This window comes from Astatotilapia calliptera, chromosome 16 (genome assembly GCF_964374335.1).
Source record: "Astatotilapia calliptera chromosome 16, fAstCal68.1, whole genome shotgun sequence".
Lineage (NCBI taxonomy): Eukaryota > Metazoa > Chordata > Actinopteri > Cichliformes > Cichlidae > Astatotilapia > Astatotilapia calliptera.
In genome coordinates this window covers 12,440,600-12,464,209 of record NC_137437.1, presented here as the reverse complement: position 1 = coordinate 12,464,209, position 23,610 = coordinate 12,440,600, and the positions used below count along the sequence as shown (strand labels likewise).

At 41.9% G+C, this 23,610-nt stretch overlaps 1 pseudogene; it reads left to right on the top strand.

Annotated features, from left to right (window-relative positions):
* Positions 1-16,435: 16,435 nt before the first annotated feature.
* On the top strand, positions 16,436-18,327 carry LOC145421192 (general transcription factor II-I repeat domain-containing protein 2B-like; annotated as a pseudogene).
* Positions 18,328-23,610: the final 5,283 nt, after the last annotated feature.

The following is a 23,610-nucleotide window of genomic DNA, read 5'->3' as shown; positions in this document are numbered from 1 at the left end:
AAAAAAGTATTTAGTCAGCCACCGATTGTGCAAGTTCCCCCACCTAAAATGATGACAGAGGTCAGTAATTTGCACCAGAGGTACACTTCAACTGTGAGAGACAGAATGTGAAAAAAAATCCATGAATCCACATGGTAGGATTTGTAAAGAATTTATTCGTAAATCAGGGTGGAAAATAAGTATTTGGTCAATAACAAAAATACATCTCAATACTTTGTAACATAACCTTTGTTGGCAATAACAGAGGTCAAACGTTTACTATAGGTCTTTACCAGGTTTGCACACACAGTAGCTGGTATTTTGGCCCATTCCTCCATGCAGATCTTCTCGAGAGCAGTGATGTTTTGGGGCTGTCGCCGAGCAACACGGACTTTCAACTCCCACCACAGATTTTCTATGGGGTTGAGGTCTGGAGACTGGCTAGGCCACTCCAGGACTTTCAAATGCTTCTTACGGAGCCACTCCTTTGTTGCCCGGGCGGTGTGTTTTGGATCATTGTCATGTTGGAAGACCCAGCCTCGTTTCATCTTCAAAGTTCTCACTGATGGAAGGAGGTTTTGGCTCAAAATCTCACGATACATGGCCCCATTCATTCTGTCCTTAACACGGATCAGTCGTCCTGTCCCCTTGGCAGAAAAACAGCCCCATAGCATGATGTTTCCACCCCCATGCTTCACAGTGGTGTTCTTGGGATGCAACTCAGTATTCTTCTTCCTCCAAACACGACGAGTTGAGTTTATACCAAAAAGTTCTACTTTGGTTTCATCTGACCACATGACATTCTCCCAATCCTCTGCTGTATCATCCATGTGCTCTCTGGCAAACTTCAGACGGGCCTGGACATGCACTGGCTTCAGCAGCGGAACACGTCTGGCACTGCGGGATTTGATTCCCTGCCGTTGTAGTGTGTTACTGATGGTGACCTTTGTTACTTTGGTCCCAGCTCTCTGCAGGTCATTCACCAGGTCCCCCCGTGTGGTTCTGGGATCTTTGCTCACCGTTCTCATGATCATTTTGACCCCACGGGATGAGATCTTGCGTGGAGCCCCAGATCGAGGGAGATTATCAGTGGTCTTGTATGTCTTCCATTTTCTGATGATTGCTCCCACAGTTGATTTTTTCACACCAAGCTGCTTGCCTATTGTAGATTCAATCTTCCCAGTCTGGTGCAGGTCTACAATACTTTTCCTGGTGTCCTTCGAAAGCTCTTTGGTCTTGGCCATGGCGGAGTTTGGAGTCTGACTGTTTGAGGCTGTGGACAGGTGTCTTTTATACAGATGATGAGTTCAAACAGGTGCCATTCATACAGGTAACGAGTGGGGGACAGAAAAGCGTCTTACAGAAGACGTTACAGGTCTGTGAGAGCCAGAGATTTTCCATGTTTGAGGTGACCAAATACTTATTTTCCACCCTGATTTACGAATAAATTCTTTACAAATCCTACCATGTGAATTCATGGATTTTTTTTTCACATTCTGTCTCTCACAGTTGAAGTGTACCTCTGGTGCAAATTACTGACCTCTGTCATCATTTTAAGTGGGGGAACTTGCACAATCGGTGGCTGACTAAATACTTTTTTGCCCCACTGTAACTGAAATCTATATTTTATACTATCTATATATAAAACATCTTGTGGCACTGACACTGCTATGCAGAGGAGATGCAACAATGATGACAATGATTCATGTGAAACATATCCATGAAGATTAAAGTTTGCTTTCTTAAATTTCTGTCATTTCAGATATAATGAGAAAATATTTCCATCTATCACTGGAAAACGGAATCACTGAATTTCAGTGTAAAATCTTTTACAAAGACACATAACAGCTCAGACAAGGACTCACTCTGGTTGAACAAACTCTGCAGTCTCTCCAGCTCTTTGGTCATTTCAGCGAGGTTGGCCTTCAGCAGGTCTCTCTCCTCAGTCATAGAAGAAAGTTGGTTACTCACTACAGAGACAGTTGCATTTAGAAGGTCTCTCTCCTCGGTTATTGAGGAAAGTTTGTTATTCATTGAGAGATATTCAGCTGAATCTTGTGAGGAGTTTTTGTCTGAAATACAGATAAATAAGTAAAGATGTTTTTGAGAGACAAAAGAACACTGTTGCTGATTTATAATCGAGCTAATCAAAAATAATTTGGAATTTTGCCATTATGGAATGAAACATGTTATATATATAACAGAAGAAAACAACAACAACAAAGCAACACAACACAACTCACAGTAGAAAGCAAGAGTGAGAAGTCCAGCCAGCAGCCCCAACGAGAGAATAACAACTAAATAAAAGCTTCTCTTGTAGCTCCTTGGACCTGAAAAGTAAAAAAAAAAAGTGGTTGTGGTGAAGGGGGGTGATAATAGTAATAACAGATTGAACAATGTAAACTTTAAATCTTTGTAATTTCTTTCTTACCTGCGGCTTTTTTTATAGATGGCTTGTTGGCAGGTTTGACATAGCGTTCATTGACATAAATTTCCTCCATTGCATGAAAGGATGTGGATTATTTCTGAGCTCAGCTCTGTGGCACAGGACATGTGAAGTGTGAGAATCTCACTGGTTTCGGTTGATTCTAAAGTTTTAAGTTCAGAGGAAGTCCCCTAGTCAATATGTGGTTTGTGCAGCTATGCTACCACTGAAACTAGACCTGTTCTTGGACTGTGTATATATACAGTGGCTTGCAAAAGTATTCAACCCCCTTGAACTTTTCCACATTTTGTCACATTACAGCCACAGACATGAATCAATTTCATTGGAATTCCACGTGAAAGACCAATACAAAGTGGTGTACACGTGAGGAGTGGAACGAAAATCATACATGATTCCAAACATTTTTTACAAATAAATAACTGAAAATTGGGTTGTGGGTAATTATTCAGCCCCCTGAGTCACTACTTTGTATAACCAAGCTGCCAGTCTTTTAGGGTATGTCTCTACCAGCTTTGCACATCTAGTGACTGAACTCCTTGCCCATTCTTCTTTGCAAAACAGCTCCAGCTCAGTCAGATTAGATGGACAGCGTTTGTGAACAGCAGTTTTCAGATCTTGCCACAGATTCTCGATTGGATTTAGATCTGGACTTTGGGCCATTCTAACACATGGATATGTTTTGTTTTAAACCATTCCATTGTTGCCCTGGCTTTATGTTTAGGGTCGTTGTCCTGCTGGAAGGTGAACCTCCGCCCCAGTCTCAAGTCTTTTGCAGACTCCAAGAGGTTTTCGGGATCAGAATCAGAATACTTTATTAATCCCGAAGGAAATTAGGGTTACAGCAGGCAGCATGCTAATGGCGCATGCGCACTTACAAAGGAACCTTCTGACCAACTTTACACAAACATCACATTGGGGAGACATGTCAGAAAGGTAGGCTGATAGGAAAAAAACAACGAAAATACCTAACATGAGGTAAGAGGAGGAGAAAAAAAACTCCACTCAGACTGAGCTCCTAGTGGGAGAACAATTTGATAACAGAAAAAACACCTCAGCACAAAAAGCACATGACTGTCAATACACCAAAGAAACACAAGACAAGCAACAGGGGCGGGTAAAGGGTAAGAGAGAGCCGGTGTAGACAGCGCATCCGGTCCTGCAGCATGTCTGCGCTGGTCCAGTTGACTGCCATCTTCCCCGGTAGGGCACAAGCATCGAAGGCGTTTGGAAAAGGAGGGGGGATCAGTGTGTGCATATCAGTGTATGTGTGTGTGTGTGTGTGTGTGTGTGTCCAGAGTTCAGCTGAGACAGTGTCCTTCGCCCTGCCAGGCTAAGTAAACAGTCTTCCAGCCAACCCAGGTGGCCTTGCATGGAATGGGGGGAACAGTCTAAACACAGTTGTTATCAGGGTGTTTTGTTCAGCTCCAGCCTTGAGGCCGCAGCTGGCGCCGAAGGGGTCTCCGCATGAAGTGATGATGGTTTTTACTTTAAATCAAAATCAAATCAAATCAAATTCAAATTTTATTTGTCACGTACACAGTCATACACAGTACGATATGTAGTGAAATGCTTGGACAACTGCTCGTGACCTAAAGAAAACAAAAAAGGAAAAGGCTATGAATAAGACAGGAAATAAATATGAAAAATTAAAAAGGGTAAATTTAACTAGGAAGGAATAAAATATAAATTAAGGTTAAAAATGAAATAACTGTACAACACAAATTAGAATGAAGGGTAAATTTAACTGGGAAAGAATAAGATAAAATATATAAATTAAAGTTGAAAATAAAATAACTGTACAACAAAATACACAATATAGAACTATATAAGAATGTATGAAGAAATATAACTAAATAAATACACAATAACAGCAGCTGTACAAGTATTAACTGGAAATGAAGAATATAATGTCCAGTGTTGTGCAATCCACATTATGTCTTGTGCAGTGCAAATTTAGTGCGAACAACTCATGTGAATTTCAAAGCTGTTCTAACAGTCCAACACTGGTCTCTCAATCTCCCGTTGGAGAGCTGTGAGCTTTCTATGATGTTATCCAAACTTACGTTCCGTGACGGCAGCCGTGCGTTCTCCAAGATCTTCTCCGTGTTGCACTCAATGAGCCCATTTTTAGAAACTCATGCCTCGTCCCATCATTTCAATCCCAGCGGGCAGCCTTGTGGGGGTTTGAACAGCCGGTTCCGCTTCCTTAATTCTTTGATAAGTCAGGGCCAAGCCAGCTCCGATCAGCAAGAACCCTGTTATCATGGTCCCGAATAGGTAGATATCTTCAGCAGTCAGGCTCACCCGAGCCCAGACTTCTCGTTGACAAAGGGTGTCAATTGCATTCAGAGACCAGTTGATCAAATCCAAATCCATAATTCCTCTTTTAGGTTTTAGAGAACAGACTGTGAGAGACTGTTCCAGGGAAAAGTAATACAAAAAAAACCCACGAGACTAGACAAGGACATAAGAGGCTAAGCAGGGAAGCTAAGGGAGAGGAGGAGAGGAGAAAAAGTGTGACCGCCTTCGCTGAGAGCCAAAGACTTCCAAGATTGCCCTGTATTTGGCTCCATCCATCTTCCCATCAACTCTGACCAGCTTCCCTGTCCCTGCTGAAGAGAAGCACCCCCAGAGCATGATGCTGTCACCACCATATTTGACAGTGGGGATGGTGTGTTCAGAGTGATGTGCAGTGTTAGTTTTCAGCCACACATAGTGTTTTGCATTTTGGCCAAAAAGTTCCATTTTGGTCTCATCTGACCAGAGCAGCTTCTTCCACATGTTTGCTGTGTCCCCCACATGGCTTGTGGCAAACTGCAAACGGGACTTCTTGTGGTTTTCTTTTAACAATGGCTTTCTTTTTGCCACTCTTCCATAAAGGCCAACTTTGTGCAGTGCACGACAAATAGCTGTCCTATGGACAGATTCCCCCACCTGAGCTGTAGATCTCTGCAGCTCGTCCAGAGTCACCATGGGCCTCTTGGCTGCATTTCTGATCGGCGCTCTCCTTGTTCGGCCTGTGAGTTTAGGTGGACGGCCTTGTCTTGGTAGGTTTACAGTTGTGCCATACTCCTTCCATTTCTGAATGATCGCTTGAACAGTGCTCCGTGGGATGTTCAAGGCTTGGGAAATCTTTTTGTAGCCTAAGCCTGCTTTAAATGTCTCAATAACTTTATCCCTGACCTGTCTGGTGTGTTCTTTGCACTTCATGGTGTTGTTGCTCCCAATATTCTCTTAGACGACCTCTGAGGCCATCACAGAGCAGCTGTATTTGTACTGACATTAGATTACACACAGGTGCACTCTATTAGCACTCATCAGGCAATGTCTATGGGCAACTGACTGCACTCAGACCAAAGGGGGCTGAATAACTACGCATACCCCACTTTGCAGTTATTTATTTATAAAAAATATTTGAGGACAGTTCTAGGTACAAGATATCTAACAAAGTGTGTAGCCAGTGTTTCACCAAGAGTTCATGGTGGGAGCCACCTCTGAACCACTAGTTTTTTGGCCCCAGTTATGCCTGCCAACCATAAGTTGCGCACTTTCATTGTCATTGAAAACCTGGAGTAGTCAAGTTTAAGATGTAGTAGTGAGTCAACAGGAAGACTGCAATACATCAGTAATGACAGCATCTTTATTACCTTGCCCCAGAATAAGAACACTGCAGGACATTCCCATAGAGAATAATGCAAGGTGCTGCTGCTTTGCTGTTCTCTGTTTTATTTTGAATTCTGTTGTCGATCTTGTGTGCCTTTGAACTGAAATGAATTTGCTTTTTGAGGGCCTAGAAATGCTCAAATACTCATGAAATTTTGCACACGCATCAGGTCTGGAGAAAAATTACATATTTCAATGGTTTCAGACATGGACAGGGCAAAATGGCTCAGTAGCGCGGATGGAATGATCCACAGTACCTCCTATAAAACTATGTTTAATCTATGAGTCTGAAATTTGGCAGCCTGATGTAAGATATTAAGATGTACAAAAAAGTCTGATAGAGCCATATGCTAAACCCAGGAAGTTGGCCACTTTGAATTTAATATGTAATTTTAGGGACATTTTTCATCGTTTTCAGGCCTCGTACTTTAACAAACTCCTCCTAAGGTTTTAATCAGATCAACATGATATTCGGTCAGTGGAAACTAAAGACTTGGTGTAGTTAAATTGCAAAGGTTTTGGGGTTTTGTGTAACAGCATAGTCACAGTGACACGTAGAGTTTTAGTCATTCGTCAACTAGCACAAAACTGCTGTAACTCTAGGACACTTTATCCAGTCTCTCCCAAACTTCACAGGCATGATTAGAGCCGAGCCCCGAACAGATTGATATGCCAATAGTATAGTCATACCTGCCAATGGTTAGAGCGCTGAGTAGTGGGAAGAGGAAATGCACACTAGGTTATAATCTTCATTGATCTACAGGGTGGGCCATTTATATGGATACACCGTAATAACATGGGAATGGTTGGTGATATTAAAGTCCTGTTTGTGGCACATTAGCATATGTGAGGGGGCAAACTCCTCAAGATGGGTGGTGACCATGGTGGCCATTTAGAAGTCGGCCATCTTGGACACAACTTTGTTTTTTCAATAGGAAGAGGGCCATGTGACACATCAAACTTATTGGTAATGTCACAAGAAAAACAATGGTGTGCTTGGTTTCAACGTAACTTTATTCTTTCATGAGTTATTTACAAGTTTCTGACCACTTATAAAATGTGTTCAATGTGTTGTGCTTTGCATGTCTTGCATGTAGGCCAAAGTGTGGTTTTATGTATTGGTAGAATGCTATTTTTGACATGCTGTGTGGTTGCCTTACAAGCTATACTGTGTCATGTCAATGAGAATTTAACCTCATCTTTGTTTTAGTATTTGTTGTGTTTAAGTTATTATTTTGTTTTTGTTCGTACACTTTTTTTGTTTATTTTTTATTACCCAGCAGTTTTGGAAAAACAATTTGAGCATTGAAACCAAACCAAAAGCTCCTTTATAGCCATCATGTGGACACAATCTTTGTCTATTCAGTGGTTGGGAGTGAAATTCTCACCATCATATAGGCACCAGCTTGATAATGAAGTGCATCGTGGCTTAAGGTCAATTGTTTTCCTGTTTTTATACACTCTTTCTTTGTACAGGAAAATTAAGAAATACATATCAATAGTACACACAGTGGTTAGATGAGGTGAAATACCAATTTTTCATTACAGAAGTAAGACTTAGTTTTACTGGTGATTTATTTATTTCATTTTTAAAACAAATTGAGGCTTTCTTTGAAACCTAACCATGTCTCTGACATATTATGTTTTTGTGGAATCTGACAGGGGAGTGATTCTAGGAGAGTAACATGTATGGCACCATCAAGGTGATTCTTAGGGTGAGTTATATGTCACTGGATGGTGTGCAGTGTGTCCTTAAAGAAATCTAAGGAAACTGCATGAGTGGAGAACAAAAGAAGTGGCAGGCCTAAAAAATCTACAGCTAATGAATTGTGTATGTTAGTCATATCCTGAAAAAATCCAGTAAAAACCTGACACAGTGTCATGGTCCTGGGTCGTGCGACCCAGTGTTTTGTGCTTAACCTATTTTGATGTTTATTGTTTGTTTAGGTTCTTTAAGGTAGTCCAGCCCTTTTGTAATTATGTTACCCTCGTATCAAGCCTCCCTTGCCCTTCGTGTGTTTATGTCTGTGTGTCTTGTATTGTCAAGTTCATGCTGTCGCGTCTGTCACCTCCCCCTGTACTACGTCTCCCCGGTTCATGTGTCATGTCTAATCTCCATGTTTCCTGTTTTACTTTGAAAGCCTGTATTCACTGTCAGTGTATTCAGTTTCACTCCTCCTGTCCTGTCGTTAAGTTCATGTGTGTCAGCTGTGTTCCCATGTGTGGCCACTTCCCCTGATCATCCCTCGTGTATTTAGTCTCTGTGTTTCATACAGTCTGTGTCGCGTCGTCTGTGTTCCCACCCTCCGTGTTTCCATGCCCGGTCTGTTGTATTCTAAGTCATAGCCTTACCATAGTTTATTCTAGTGATGGGCAGATGAAGCCCCATGAAGCACTGAAGCTTTTCATCCAATTGGTTCACCCCAACGCGAAGCTTCATGAAGCTTCATTTGCTCTAGTAGGACACCTACTGGACGTAAAAATAATAGCTGGCATGAATTTGAAGAGTGTGGCATTTTGCACACAGCCTGTAAATGTCAACAACAAAAGGAGTGTGTAAAATATCTATATTGTAGTGATGGCAGTATACTGTGTATATTTATGCTGGCAGTATGGAAAGACAATAAAAACAAAGCACAAATATAAATATCACACACGTAACTTATAACAGTTGTATAATATTGTTATATCATTTAGTAACATTACAGCATGCTATATTATCATTGCATTTGATGGCTCACCTGGTCTTGCTCCACAATCGGTGTTCCCCTTATTCTCATGCAAAGCTCTGTAGTGCCTAAGCATGGATGAGGTGTTGTTGTTATATCCCAGCTCCCTGGCACATAGCAAACACTTCACCTTGTACAAAAGTACAGACAGCCTAACGTAGGTTTTATTGCACCATCAGTATTATGAAAATACATCTTCTGTGGAAATTCACATACCTTGTTGGGAGATATAAGCTCAAAATGTTCCCACACAGGGGAGGACATCCTCCTCTTCTTAGCTGGCTCCATTCTCTCCTGACTTTCTCTCTTCACTCTCATAAACCTCCAAACTGTCTCCAAACTCTCACTAACCGCAACTCTCCATCAAACACCCACATTTTGAATGAAGTCTGAGGGGTTTGTATCGCTGTCATAGCTCGCGGAAAAAATTCGAACCGCTTCATGAACCAGTCACGTGGTACAGCCGGGCAGCGAGGCTTCGGACGTCATCATTTTCAGCTCCTCCCATAAATGAAGCAAGCCTCGATACGCGCTTCGCGGAAACGCCCCCTCCATTACTCGACACACGCTCCGAAGCCTCGATACAGAACGTCCCATCACTAGTTTATTCCCAGTTTAGGTTTCTGTTTAGTTATTGCTTTTGTGCTGCCCTTATTCTTGTTTGTTTCTCTTGTGTCACCAGCCACAATAAAAGGCTCGCTTTTGTTTAAAGTTCACTCCCGTATCACTTGTGTCTGCACCTGAGTCCTCCATGCACTCTCCACACGGTCTGTCACAGCGGACCGTGACAGTACGACGCGACCATGTCGGACTCAGCGGACATTTCGGAGGAGGTGGGAGTGGAGCTGAACAGGCTCTGCCGCGTTATGGATCGCATCATCGGATGCTCGGATCCGAGAGTGGTTTCAGCAGGATTGGCGGCCGTGGACGCCATTATGTTGCGGGAGCCGCGGTTGCGACAGCTCCCCCGCCTCGTCGAGGCGTTTGACTCCCTGGGCCCCCTGAAGGAGGAGCTTCGTGCCCGTGCGCTGGCCCAGAGGGTCCTGAATGCCGCCTCAGCACCCACACCTCCACCCCGTAAACGGGTGTCGGCGCCGCTGCCTCATGAGCCAGAGGCTGTGAGAGGGGGAGCGCTGAGGCCCACTTCCACTCAGCCATCGCCTCACCGTGGATCGGCTTCCTCGTTTCCGCCACCGTCATGCTGCACTGACCAGCACACGGAGGCGGTGGAGGCCATAGACTTCGGGGACGATGAGCATCAGCAGGTGTTACGGGCTTATTGGGAGGACGAGCTCCGGTGGAAGCCCTGGCTCATTCCGGAGGAGGGACTCTCACCTGCTGCACGGCCTACCAGCCGCTCGCCGTCTCCAACCCGCTCGGACTTCGCTTCCCCTGCCTCGCCGTTAGCGAGGATATGGGCAGAGGAGGATATTGCCGCTACGTCACCCTCTGCATTGGTGGCATCAGCGCCCATCGCACCAGCTACCAGAAGGGGGCGGCGCCGGCGCCGCCGTTGCACCGTGCTAACTCCGGTGAGTGACTGTATCTCTTCATCCCAAACCTCCACCGAGGAGAGGGTGAACAGCTTAAAATGAATATCATAACAATAAAGGGTGCACAAAACTCAGTATTTAAAACACAAAAAGACACGGCTGAAAACCCAGAATGTTGAACATTTTTCACTTCAAAGGAGCGATCTGGCTTAGTCCTTCTTTGCACTCAGCCAGTTACTGAGGCAGACTATTCTGTTTACATTGTCTGATGACAAAGAAGCACGCTTCTTTTGAATGATGTGACCTGAGAGTGAGAATAAGCTCTCACAAGGCACTGTGGTTGCAGGGGTTGACAGGTACTTGCGTGCGAAAGGTGCCAGCCTGGAATGTGCTCCTTCTCTCTTTAACCACCACTGTATTGGACACTCTCCTACGTCAATTTTGGGCTCTGCTTTGTACAGATTCAGACAGCGGTCATTAGCGTCTTCCTCTGTATCTGAATCAGAAGAACCCAGCACACATGCTGGCAAGGTTCAAGTAGTTCTTCCAGCTTTTGCAGTCTGTGAAGCTCCTGGTCAGTCAACATGTTCACCTTGCTGTTTTGCTGAGCCAGGACGGTGGTCAGCACAGATTTGTTTCTCTGGATCCGCTTGATCATCTCTAGGGTGAAGTTCCATCTTGTTGCAATGTCCTGAACAAGCGGTTCTGTTTGATGTCCATGTGCAGCTTGCTGTGCCTTTAATTCCTGAGCGTTTGCTGGACTATGCTTAAAATGTCCAGCAATCCGGATCAATCTGCGACATTTGGCCAGAGCCCTTTCAAATGTGCTGTCATTAAGAGAAACTGTGACCATTCTTTTGCAGAATGTGGGCCATGCAGGGCTGTGTTCAAATGGAAGTAGTCTGGCGGCTGCAACCATGTTACGAGCACTGTCAGTGCCAAGCGTGGTTACCTTGTCCTTGATTTTCCATTCGTTTGCAACATTCAGAAAATGGTCAGCACACGCCTCAGCATAGTGTCGCTCTTCAGTTTTACTCACTGTTAGTGCAAACGATTGCATAGTTCAGTCGTTATCAATAAAATGCGCCATGACCCCCAAGTAATTATCGTTGTTCACCGAAGTCCAGTGGTCTCCGGTGAGAGCGACGTTCCTTACTTGCACAAGCTTGCTGCACTGCTGAGCCCTCTGGTCCCCATACAAAGTGTGCAGTCTCGGCACAATGGTTCCTCTCGAGGGCAGATTGTAACACTCATCTCCTGATGCAGCGCGAATGACTTCTCTCAGTCCATCATCTTCTACTATGCTAACTGGTCGGCAGTTTTTAGCTATCCAAATAACCAAGGAATTGGTTAATTTTTCTCTCACGTTTTTTGTTATTCGTCCACGAGCACCATACTCCTGAAGCTTAGACTGGCGAGGTCCCGTAGAGGTGGATTCAGTTGGGTGTTTTGCTCTCAGGTGATACGCCAGTGATGAACTGCTTCTGTGGTACTTGAATTTAGCTTTGCAAACTGTGCACCTTACTCTCATTTTGTCCAATAAGCCATCAGGCAACTTCTTAAAGAGAAACTTTCCACCCAAAAGTCCGCCCTCGTCCATGCTTGCATGTGTTAGCTAGTGTTAGCTAGATAGTAGCACGGTGTCACTTCTTCTTCTAATCATTTCTGTCAGGCCAAACGCCAGCATAGCACACTGTTGCCCCCTCCTCCAGAGGTGCTCATGCGTTTAAAGGTCTTAGAATACAGGAAATTAATTTAAAAAAAATCAGCGTTAAGTTTTTTTAACGCGTTAAACATTTCGCGTTGATCTTAACAATTAACGCGATAATTTTGACAGCACTAGAAGTAAAATAACCACAGAACTTTATAGTGGAGCTGAAAAGTTATGATTCACCTTTAATAAAAAACGTAAAAAATGAAGTCTTCGTTTTCTAACAATTACATTGACAAATGTTTACTGCAATGCATCATTTAAAAAAAAAAAAAGCAGGGCAGCAAGACATCAACAGAGATGTGTTTTATAAGAAATTAATGTTTTTCTCGCTTACACTGTAATAGTTCAAAAGCACAAAGGCCAAAAAATGCAAATAACTGCAATATGAGAAATTCTCCTCCCATCTTTCCCATCACTCTCAAGGGAATGTTTATTTTCTTTGCTCTCTTCACCTTCATCATCCTCACTCACTTCTTCCTCACTATCCGTTACACAGACAGATCTCTAAGACACAAGATTATCTTGATAATTGTGAAAACGTATGACATAACCGCTACAGTTACAGTATCTTGGTAGAATACGGGTAACAGCAGTATGTTAAAATGTAGTAGATTAAGTTAGGATTATACAGCATATATACATATGCTATGTCCCAATTCAGGAGCTGCATCCTTCGGAGGCCGCATTTGATGGGCAATTGGATCATAGCCAGGCGACAAAGGCTGCTCCAAATGCGTCTGACAAATGCGTCCTCCTTTTCCCCAGATTTGAAGGATGGGCCGGGTGTATCTTTCGTGGCCCAACCTAGCGCAGCCCAGCCAATTCCAGTTTCCAACAATGGCAGCAGCTACTAAGTTTTAATATTACTCATTCTGGAAAAGCGCTCCGACGTTTTTGGAGATGTCTGTTACTCACCAGCTTCATAGCTGACCGGGTGGTCAATGCTCACTAGAGCCAGCGACAACACCGGGCTCGCACATCGTTTTCAGACCCCACACGGTCTTTCGCTCTGAGGTTAAACATGATATATAAGTCACTTGGATAACTTAAAAATGTTATTGTTTGGCTTTTTTCAGTGTTTTATTTGTTAGTGAGTAAATCGGTTTGGCTGAGATTAAAATGATAGTTTTCACACAGCTGAATAAACGTCAAACAGAAAACTGATTAAGTAGAAGTGTGAGATGGTAGAGAATTTACTCCAATGTCCTGTTATATTTTAGAAAGCAAGGAGCAGACGGTTGAGTTTATTAAACTCTACCAAGACCGCGGTGACGCAAATCTGAAAGCTAGAGTGTCCCATTTCAGAGCTTCGCACTTCCGACCTTCTCGGTCTTCAGAGAAGCCAGCCCACGAAGACCGCAAAGGCTGGGTCTTCCGAAGGATGCAGCCCCTGAATTGGGACATAGCTACACTGTTACAAAAAACATCTTAAAAAAACTGTAATATTCCGGCAGCTGGGGCACCAAAATACTACCGTAAAATAACAGAAAATAAATTCCTCATAAAAATACGCTTATTTCCAATAATGACAATACAGTTTGTTGCGCTAATTTTACATGGGATCTTGCCCTTTCAAGTGATTTTAAACATTAAATTAGGAACATGTTAATGTGATTAAACAATGAAATTATCTATAAATAGTAAAAAAAAAACAAATCATAAAAAAACGGTAATATTCCAGCAGCTGGGGCGCCAAAATACTACTGTAAAATAACAGAAAATAACTTTCTCATGAAAATACAGTTATTTTCAGTAATGAAAATAGAGTTTGTTGCACTAATTTTACACGGGATTCTGCCTTTTCCAAGTGCTTTTAGACATTAAATTAGGAACATTTTAACGTGATCAAACAACGAAATTACCTATAAACAAGGTCAATGAATGTGGCAATATGAATCATAATACGTAAATGTACAGAAATATACAGTTAACAGTTGGTTTAAATAATATTGGATTGCATGCCCTGGGACAGACTGACAGAGGCGAGGCTGCCATATCGCACCATCGACCCCTCTGGCCATCACCAGTAGGCGAAGAGTCTTGACCACGGACACAATACCGAGCGCGTCCGAGCCGGGGCTCGAACCGGCAACCTTCTGATCATAAGGCAAACTGCCAACTCTTGAGCCACGATCGCCCCAAATTGCAATATACATATGCATATGTACAGACAGATACATTTAATAATCATGAAAATTATGTTTTATTACATTACAGTGATATAACGTTAATTTACATTTGAAATGTGAACTCACAGTCTATTTACGTGACTTTAATGATATTCCAGAAGAACAGAACAAAACTGTAAAATGCACAGTAAAATACTTTTATATTAGGATTTTTTCCTACAGTGCTGCCATACCCGCAACCTTGTGGTTGTTAGTTCACATTCATTGGCCGATGCTCAGAGTCATGTTATTATGTGTCCCAACATCCAATGGCATGTCACATTGTTTTCATGGCCACACCCTCCCCCCAGGTGCAGAGGCCTATTTCTGTTCAGGAATGTTGTGAATACTTTGAGATTTATATTAATTGCAATTCCTACCTCTACATTTATTTTTTAAAATATATAATTAGCACAGCGTGGCCTTGCAATGTTTTATATGTTTTCTTTAGTTTTTATTCCTATTAATTATATTTTCACTTGTTACCTCTGAATTATTGAATCAGACCTAGATGACATGAAATTTTCAGCACAATTATAATTCAAATACTCCTTTAATTATTGATTATTCTCATTAATTTTTGATCATTTTTTATATTTTTCCATTGTATTACATTTGGATTTAACAGATCATTCTCTCACATAACAGACAAATATTTGTGAAATTATGATACATTTCTGAATGTATTTTTACAATCTAAATATGCATATGTACAAAAAATATATATAAAAAAAACAAGTAAATTGTGTTTTACTATATTTACAGTGATGTTATGTTATTTTTACCTTTGACATGTAAAATCACAGTCTAAATTCAATGATATTCTAGAAAGACAGTACAAAACTGTAAAATATACAGTAAGATACTTTGACATGACTATTTTTTGGAACAGTGTATAGAGAGGTCTAATAATCTTGTGGATGTGCTGGTTGATTTAGTAATAAGTGAAAACATTTGTATGAGTGTTCAGTTAGGTGTGCTACCTAGCAAAAGCTAAATAAACTTGAAACTCATGCTGCTAAGTTTGGACTGAGTGATTGGAATAACTAACAGCTGCCACTACGTGAGCTCTGTTCCCTGTATTCAGTCTGTCCACGTCTTTATGTGCTTCTCAGGTTTCCTGTTTTATTTTGAGTCCCTAGTCCTGTTTTTAGTGTGTTCAGTTTTGCTTTCACCCAGTCTTGTTATGTTTGATTAGTTCCAGCTGTGTTTCCCTCCGGTTTCCCATTCCTTCATTAACCTCTGTACATTTAAGTGCTCTGTCTTCTTGTCGTTGCATCATCCATCTTGTGTGTTCCATGTTCTTTCATTTATGCCAAGTCATGAGTTCCTTCATCTTAGTTTCTAGTTTATCTTTTGTTTGTTTCTAGTGATGTCCCAGTGAAGCTTTCTGAAGCACTGCAGCTTGTGTTGAAAAGCTTCGAGTAATTAACAGGCAAGTGTGCGTTCATAGAACCAGTAAGTCACGTTGGGAATGTATTTTATTTCTGTTACTGTACCAATGTAGACATCTGTTACTATTGCCTTCTGTTAGCAGCTATGCTGTAGGAATAAGTAAGTAGTAGCCTGGCTCCACAGGATATGCCTCATTTCTAAGTTGTTTCAGTTATTGTGGAGAGTTAATGTTCCCAAAGATTTTACCTGATGGAGTTACTAAGTTAGCATACGAATCAGTTCTTGTTTATAAAGCCTGCGTACACATGGCAGCCTTTGAGTGAGCAATTGTGTCAACTAGAGGGTGGTGTTGCCTCAAATGAGGGAATTGGCCTAAACTGATTATGATTCTTTATGCCATCCTGTTTGTTATTACTCTAAGCCAGGGGTGGGCAAACTACGGCCCGTTGGGCTTTTTATTCCGATTGGTGTGTCTCATCCATGTCTCGAGCCATGAAGTCGAGGGGCAGGGCACGCAGTGTGAAGTTACTCTAATTATGTACTCTGTGACCATGGCAGACCCGATGACACATTCATGCTTTTAAGCATCTATTTATTTGGACACACAGAGCTGCAGCTTCCAAGCCCCACCACATACCCCTATCGCCCGACTGAGGCTGGGAGCCATCTGGCAGAACTTACTCCATCCCCCCCTCCCCCCGCGAGCGGGAGAGGAGAGGGAATCAGCCCGGACTGTTGGCGGCCACCGGGCCCTGGTCAAGTGACGGGGAGATGTGAGTTCATTTGGCCGTCCCCGAATTCAGCGGTGCCGGTGAAGCTTGTCTGGAGGTCGGCTGCGTGACAGGTAGATGGTCGTGAGCCCCAGCTCACAGGCAGCTGGGTAGATGTGCACCAGCCTCTGGTGGGGGTGAAGCCGGTCTGGCGAGCTCATCGATCTCAAGCTTCGCGCAAGCCATGCCCCGCCACATACGCATTTGTGCTGTGAAAACTGTACAAGCCCAGGCTACTCTCTGTTGTTCTGCTCTGAACCTTTCTGCAACAATGAGTGGGCCAAAGTAAAGAAAAGTTGACAGTGAGTGCCGAGTGTTTAAGAAGGAATGGACAACTAAATACTTTTTCACAGAAGTTCGGTCAAAGGCTGCATGTCTTATTTGCCAAGAAACAGTTGCGGTTTTTAAGGAATACAACATCAGCCATCACTTTTCCACTAAGCATGCAAATTATGCTAACAACCTGTCGACGCAAGAACGAATGACTACCACTCAGAGATTAGCAGCTAGTTTGCAGGCTCAGCAAGACACCTTTATCCGACAAACTACCATCCAAGAATCAAGCACAAAAGCAAGTTATTTACTGGCATTCAAATTAGCAAAGGCCAGCTAGCCATTCTCTGATGGGGAGTTTCTCAAAGAGTGCATGGTAGAGACAGCAGGTGTCTTGTGTCCTGAGAGCAAGAACAAATGTGAAAAAATTAGCTTATCATGCAGGACAGTGACTCGTCGTGTTGAGCTACTCGACGAAGACTTAACTAGCAAGCTAAACAAAAAAGCGGAGTCATTTGACATTATATTCCTTGGCACTGCATGAAAGTAATGACATAAAAGACACTGCTCAGCTTTTAATTTTTATCAGAGGAATTAATGGTAATTTTGAGATAACGGAGGAGTTTTTGGCCATGGAATCCCTAATGGGGAAAACGAGGTGAGAGGACTTGTATCACAGCGTGTCGGAGGCCACCAAGAGGCACAGCCTACCTTGGAGTACACTCGCCAACGTCACCACAGATGGATCGCCAAATCTGACTGGAAAAAAAGTCGGGTTGCTCAAAAGAATCCAGGACAGGGTAAAAGAGGACAACCCTGTGCAGGAGGTAATTTTTTTACACTGCATAATCCACCAGGAAGCACTGTGCAAATCTGTATTGCACCTTGATCACATAGTGAAGCCAGTTGTAAAATGCATTAACTTTATTAGAGCAAGGGGACTTCAGCATCGTCAGTTTATTAAGTTTCTTGAAGAAATTGATGCTGATCACCAGGACTTGCTTTACCACTCCAATGTCTGTTGGTTAAGTTTGGGGAAAGCATGTCAACGAGTGTGGGAGCTCAGAAAGGAGATTGTCTAATTTTTGGAGCTACTTGAGAAAGATGGTGTTTTTCCTGAGCTGAGTGACACAGATTGGCTTTGTGATTTAGCTTTTGCTGTGGACATACTGGCACACATGAATGAGCTGCAAGGGAAAGACCAGTTTGTACATGAAATGTACACAAACATCAGGGCCTTTAAAACCAAGCTGGTTTTATTCTCAAAACAAATGTCACATAAGTCGTTCGCTCATTTTCCCACACTGGCTTTGCTGAAAGAGGCACCTCAACATGTGAAAAAATACAGGAAATCACTGGATGACCTCCATGAGGAATTCTGCCGTTGGTTCTCTGATTTTGGGGAAATTGGAAAGCCACTTCACCTGTTGTCATGTCCCTTCACACAAGACCCTGAAACAGCGCCACAGGAGTTGCAGTTGGAACTGATTGATCTGCAATGTGACACTGTCTTAAAGGAGAAGTTCAACTCTCTTAAACTGGATAAGTTTTATGCATCATTAAACGCAGCCAAATTTCCAAAGATCCAGAAGATGTCACAGAGGATGCTGGTGTTGTTTGGCTCTACGTATGTATGTGAACAGACTTTCAGTGTGATGAACAACAACAAAGCACCCCCACAGATCCCAGTTGAGTGATGAACACCTCAGATCTGTTCTGAGAATTGCCACAACAAATCTAGATTTGTTGTGGCCAGATTTCGACGCATTGACAAAAAAGGGTGATCAACAACACTGTTCCCACTAAAAGTGAATGTAAGTATTAACACTATAATGCCTTCTTAATGTTTTTCTTTGATATGTATGCATCTGGTGCTGTCCTGGCCCGTTTTGTAAATTTTAAAATTCAGTGTGGCCCCTGCGCCAAAACGTTTGCCCACCCCTGCTCTAAGCTCTGTTTCTGGTATCTGGATCTGTCCTTTTGTAATCTGGTATGGTGTTCTCTGTAATACTGAAGTATGAGAAATGCTAAACAAGCAAGAGAGATGTTTGTTATTTCTTATTTGTATTAATTACAGAACCACATCCTTACTTGCCAGCGAGAGTGTGTTTGATATGGGCTCGTGGCAAATAAAGTTCTTCCACTCTGACATCATTCCCCATCTCTGACCGGACGTTATTACCAGGGAACAGTACCGAATCACGTTTCAGAGATAGTGGTCCAGGGCGTCCGCTATAACAAGTAAATTAGATTACTTTATGAATAAAAGAATTAAAATAACACAGGTAGCACCACATCCTTTTTCGCATCAGAAGGAGCTTTTGTTATTTTATGGTTTTCATTCCATTTGTTCATTTAACAGTGAAAATAGCAGAGGCCCACTTGTGATAAGATTCTACATGCATGCATACAACTAGTCTCAGGAGTGATCTTGGTATACTAAGTTGAGAAAGTGGTATTACTATTATTAAAGTGATATGATTAAAATATGTGATTAATACATCAGAAAAGAAATCTGCCACCACACAGTGCAATGTCCAATATTAAACAGCGACTGGGTGATTTAGGTTCCTCACAGAAGTGTAACCTCACAAATCTAGGTGTTATTTTTGATGAAGCTTTTTCTCTGGAGTGAAACTTAAATCAGATAGTAAGAACCTGCTTTTTTCATTCGAGGAACATCTCAAAACTTAGATCTATGGTGTCAACAACTGAACTTGAGGTGATAATCCATGTTTTTGTCTCTACAAGACTCCACTCCCTCCAAGGTTTGGAGGTCTATCTCCCCCTACCACCACTTCCCCTGCCAGTGGCGGACTCCCTCAGACATCGGTGCGTTGGTGGTTCTTTGTGTCTGGGGATGGGCGTCCAGGTACACACCGGCTCACTTGGCGGCCTCTTATCGGGGCCTGGAGCCTGGGGCTCGCTCGGGCCACTTCGGAGGTGGGGTGCCCCCGGCCTCTCGGCCTGGGGCTCGGTCACTCAGGCACGGCTGGCTGCCGGCGGAGCTCACGGGCGCGTCACTGCAACTCCCCCTGGCTTCTGCTCCGCGGCTGCTGAGTGAGCCCTCATCTGGGACTCTCCTCAGCTCTTTCTGGGACAGTGGCGCGGCTGCCCCTCTGTTGGTCTTCCTTGGTCTCTTGTGTTCTGGGCAGAGATGGGCAGTAACGCGTTACTTGTAACGCGTTACTGTAATCTGATTACTTTTTTCGAGTAACGAGTAAAGTAAGGGATTACTATTGCAAAATCGGTAATTAGATTACCGTTACTTTCCCGTAGGAACGCTGCGTTACTGCGTTACTAAAACCGTGATTTTTTGCGAGAATGTCTCACGACAGTGACGTAAGCGAGTGCGCCGTTAGTGACAACAGCTGTGTGCAGATCAACAATGGATCACATATCGAGTGCGGGAGAGAGTATGAGCATGCAGCGTTTAAAGCGTGGAAGTACTGACCTTACTTTGAGTTTGATTCCATAAAAAGTGACAAAAACATTAGCGTCCATCGTGCGTGGGAAGAAAACTTCTTTTTACAGCGAAAAAAACCCCTAAACTTCCAAGGAAGCACCAAGAGCGCAACGACGTAATGGGAAACTCACAGAGACACTACCGTATCCTTCCACTGACCGCTGCACACCTGCACCAGGGTAAACCTCCGCCTACTGCAGTCCTGCTTTACAGGTGAAAATAGAGCAACAGGACCGCTGAGTCTTTGACTTTATTTATGTTCTGCTGTGTTTTACTTGCATCTATTTGAAAGAGTGAGTGTAAACACAAAAAATTATTTTATTTTATGTGCTGGAATGTGCAGAAAATAGGTTTAAATGTTAAACTCATTTATTCAAGTCAGAGAATGTTGCATATAATTAAATTTTTGCTTGATGCATAAAGTTAAAAGATTAAAAATGATAAAACAAGTTAAAAAAAGAGACTTTTCCATTTGATTACATTTTGTATGATGGATTATGTAGAAAAAGTAGAATTGGGCTGAAAGATCTATCGCTTTATCACCTCTTCAGGTTGTAAATCGTGTTTTTAAAAAGTAACTAAGTAACTAAGTAACTAAGTAATTAATTACTTTTGAAAATAAGTAATCAGTAAAGTAACGGGATTACTTTTTTGGGGAAGTAATCAGTAATTAGTTACTGATTACTTTTTTCAAGTAACTTGACCAACACTGGTTCTGGGGGCCTCTGGATGTCTGGAGTTTTGATCTCCTCCATACCTGCTTCATGCCCTGGAAGACGGGGCTGTGGCCCCCCCCCACACCCTCTAGCAGATCATTACATGAAGGAACCTTTTAAAAAAACAAGCGCGTCCATGCTCACAGGTGTACACACGGGTGATCACACCCACAAACTACACCCTTTTTGATCAATAGATGCATTTTTTTCATTTTTTTTCTCTGCCCGTTCTGTTGGTTTTTGTCTTTTGCCCTTCTCCCCCGTCCCTCTTCTCAGCTGTTTCTCTTTCCCTCTTTCTTTCCTCCAGTCAAGTCTGTCCCATATTCAGCAAGTGAAAATAAAGTAAACAATAAAAGGTGAATCAAATGGACCATTATGGCAAGGCTGGGATGGTCAATTTGGTAAAGTAAATCCGTTGGGCATCTTTCTTTGCCTTTAGACAATAATTCTGATGGCAAAAGAGCCAAACGGGACAGGCAAAAAAAAAAAATACAAGACTCCACTATTGTAATAGTCTGTTTCTGTCTAAACAAGAAAAGGCTAGCTCGTCTACTGGTTGTTCAAAACTCTGCAGCAAGACTGACTCGCTCAAACAAAGGAGCTTATATTTAAGTCCCGTTTTAAAGTCGCTACACTGGCTACCAATCAGATTTAGGTTCCATTTTAAAATTCTAGTTTTAACTTTTAGAGCACTACAGGGGCAGGCTACTCCCTATATTGCTTATCTGACTTGTATACATACCCCTTCTCGTAGCCTGAAGTCATCAAATCAAAATCTTTTAGCTGTCCCCCACACTCATTTTAGAACTCGAGGGGACCGATCTTTCCAAGCTGTTGCACCCAGACTGTGGAATGCACTTCCTCTATTTCTACAGCACCTGGACTCGGTAGAGACCTTCAAAAAGCAGCTAAAGACAATTTTATTTCAAAAAGCTTTTAATTAGACCAGGGATTTTATGATGTATTTATGATTGTATTGTTTTTTTGTTGCCTCTCTTGTTATGCACTTTGTGACATCTGTCTGTGAAAAGTGCTATATAAATAAACTTTTACTTCCTTACTTTGCGCAGTGGTAAACCAGATATGGTTTACCTTGAAATCGAAATTATTAAACAGCATGTGTGCTATCTTGTAAAAATTAAGGTATGATGGTACAAATGAGCAAAATAGATTATTTAGACAAAAACCACGATTTTGCAGTAATTACTAGGTTGTGATGTTATGGTATTTTTAGCATATTTTGCAGAAAAATATTTTTGCAGTAAAATTTTTTAATATCTAAATATTATGCCACAAATGAAAGTTATATATTGCTTCTTGATTCATGACAATTAATTGTTTCCAATAGAGAGACATGCATTTTGGAGCAGGCGGTCTATTGCTGTTGCCATTTGGCAGTTTTTCATTGTAATTCTTACACACAAACAAAAGAAAATGGAAGAAAATCCATTAATTAAATCAATTTTATTATACTGGTTATACCAGTGGTTTTTCAAACTTTGTAAGAGCTAAACATCAGATTAATTCAGTTCTAATTATACACTGCCAAATCACAGTAACAATCTCCTCAAGGCACTTTATATTGTAAAGTAAAGACCCTACAAGAGCAAAGGTTTGCTGCAGATTCTTTGTTTGTCTTTCAACTTAAGAAGTGCGCTGTGTTGGTCTAATGCGTGTGTGAAATGACATTAAGGTTCCAGGAAGTGATGCAAGATAATGCTAAAATATTTTCCGAAATTTTAAAAAATGATTCATTATCAAAGTATTCTAAACTATAAACACATACATATAGTATTGTGCAAAAATCTTGGGTGACCTCACATTTCTTTATATTTTGAAAATCTGTTAATTTACTGAAACAAGTCCAAACATACATAGTAATACACCATGTAAAGCAAAACTAGAATCTGACTGATTATAATGATGTTGAAAAGTAACATTTGGTATGGCAATGACTGCTCTTTAAGCAGCCTAAACTCTCTTAAACTTTCATGTAATTTATTTAGATTACTTGAAGGATTTTCCTATTGCCTGTAACAATGATCCCACACTGTATTGTGCTCTGAGGCTAATCATGACTGATATGGCATGCTGTTACTACAATAACAGTGTGTTTGGGGTCACTGTCAAAAAAATAACTTGTTGCCAGTCAAATGCTTTCCAAATGGCATTACCTGGTGGACAGAAATCTGACGGTACTTTACCATGTTCACACTTCCCTCAGTGTTGACAAATTCCTCAACATCACTGGCTGAAGTGTAGCCCCAATTCATGACAAAGCCTCCACCATGTTTTACAGATAGCTGTAGACATTCACTGTTGTAGCTCTCCCCTGAATTAAATTTGGTTTCATCACTCTACTATACATACCACCACATATTTTAACTACAAACAGTAGATAGTAGATAGATCAATGGAAGGGCCAGATATAAGATATCTATATGTGACACATACTCCTTTGCATCTTTCCTTGACCACATAACAGTTTCCACTAATGTCAAGGAACAATAATTTTTTAAAAAGGAGGCACGAGTTAACTTTTTGGACTATTCAACCAAGACTGCCAGAACTATGTATGCACTGATGGCTGATCTGGGGAGTGACAAACAGGAGGGAAACAAGACACTGGTGAAAGTAACACAGATGAGAACAGTCTTAAAAACAGGTGAAAACAGAATCAAGAAGTAAAACTAATACAGGACGCAAATGGAAAAGAGGAAACATGCAAACGAGAAGTAACACAGGCATGAATATAAACACTCAATAACACAGAAATCAAATGGAGAAAGGAACAGAGA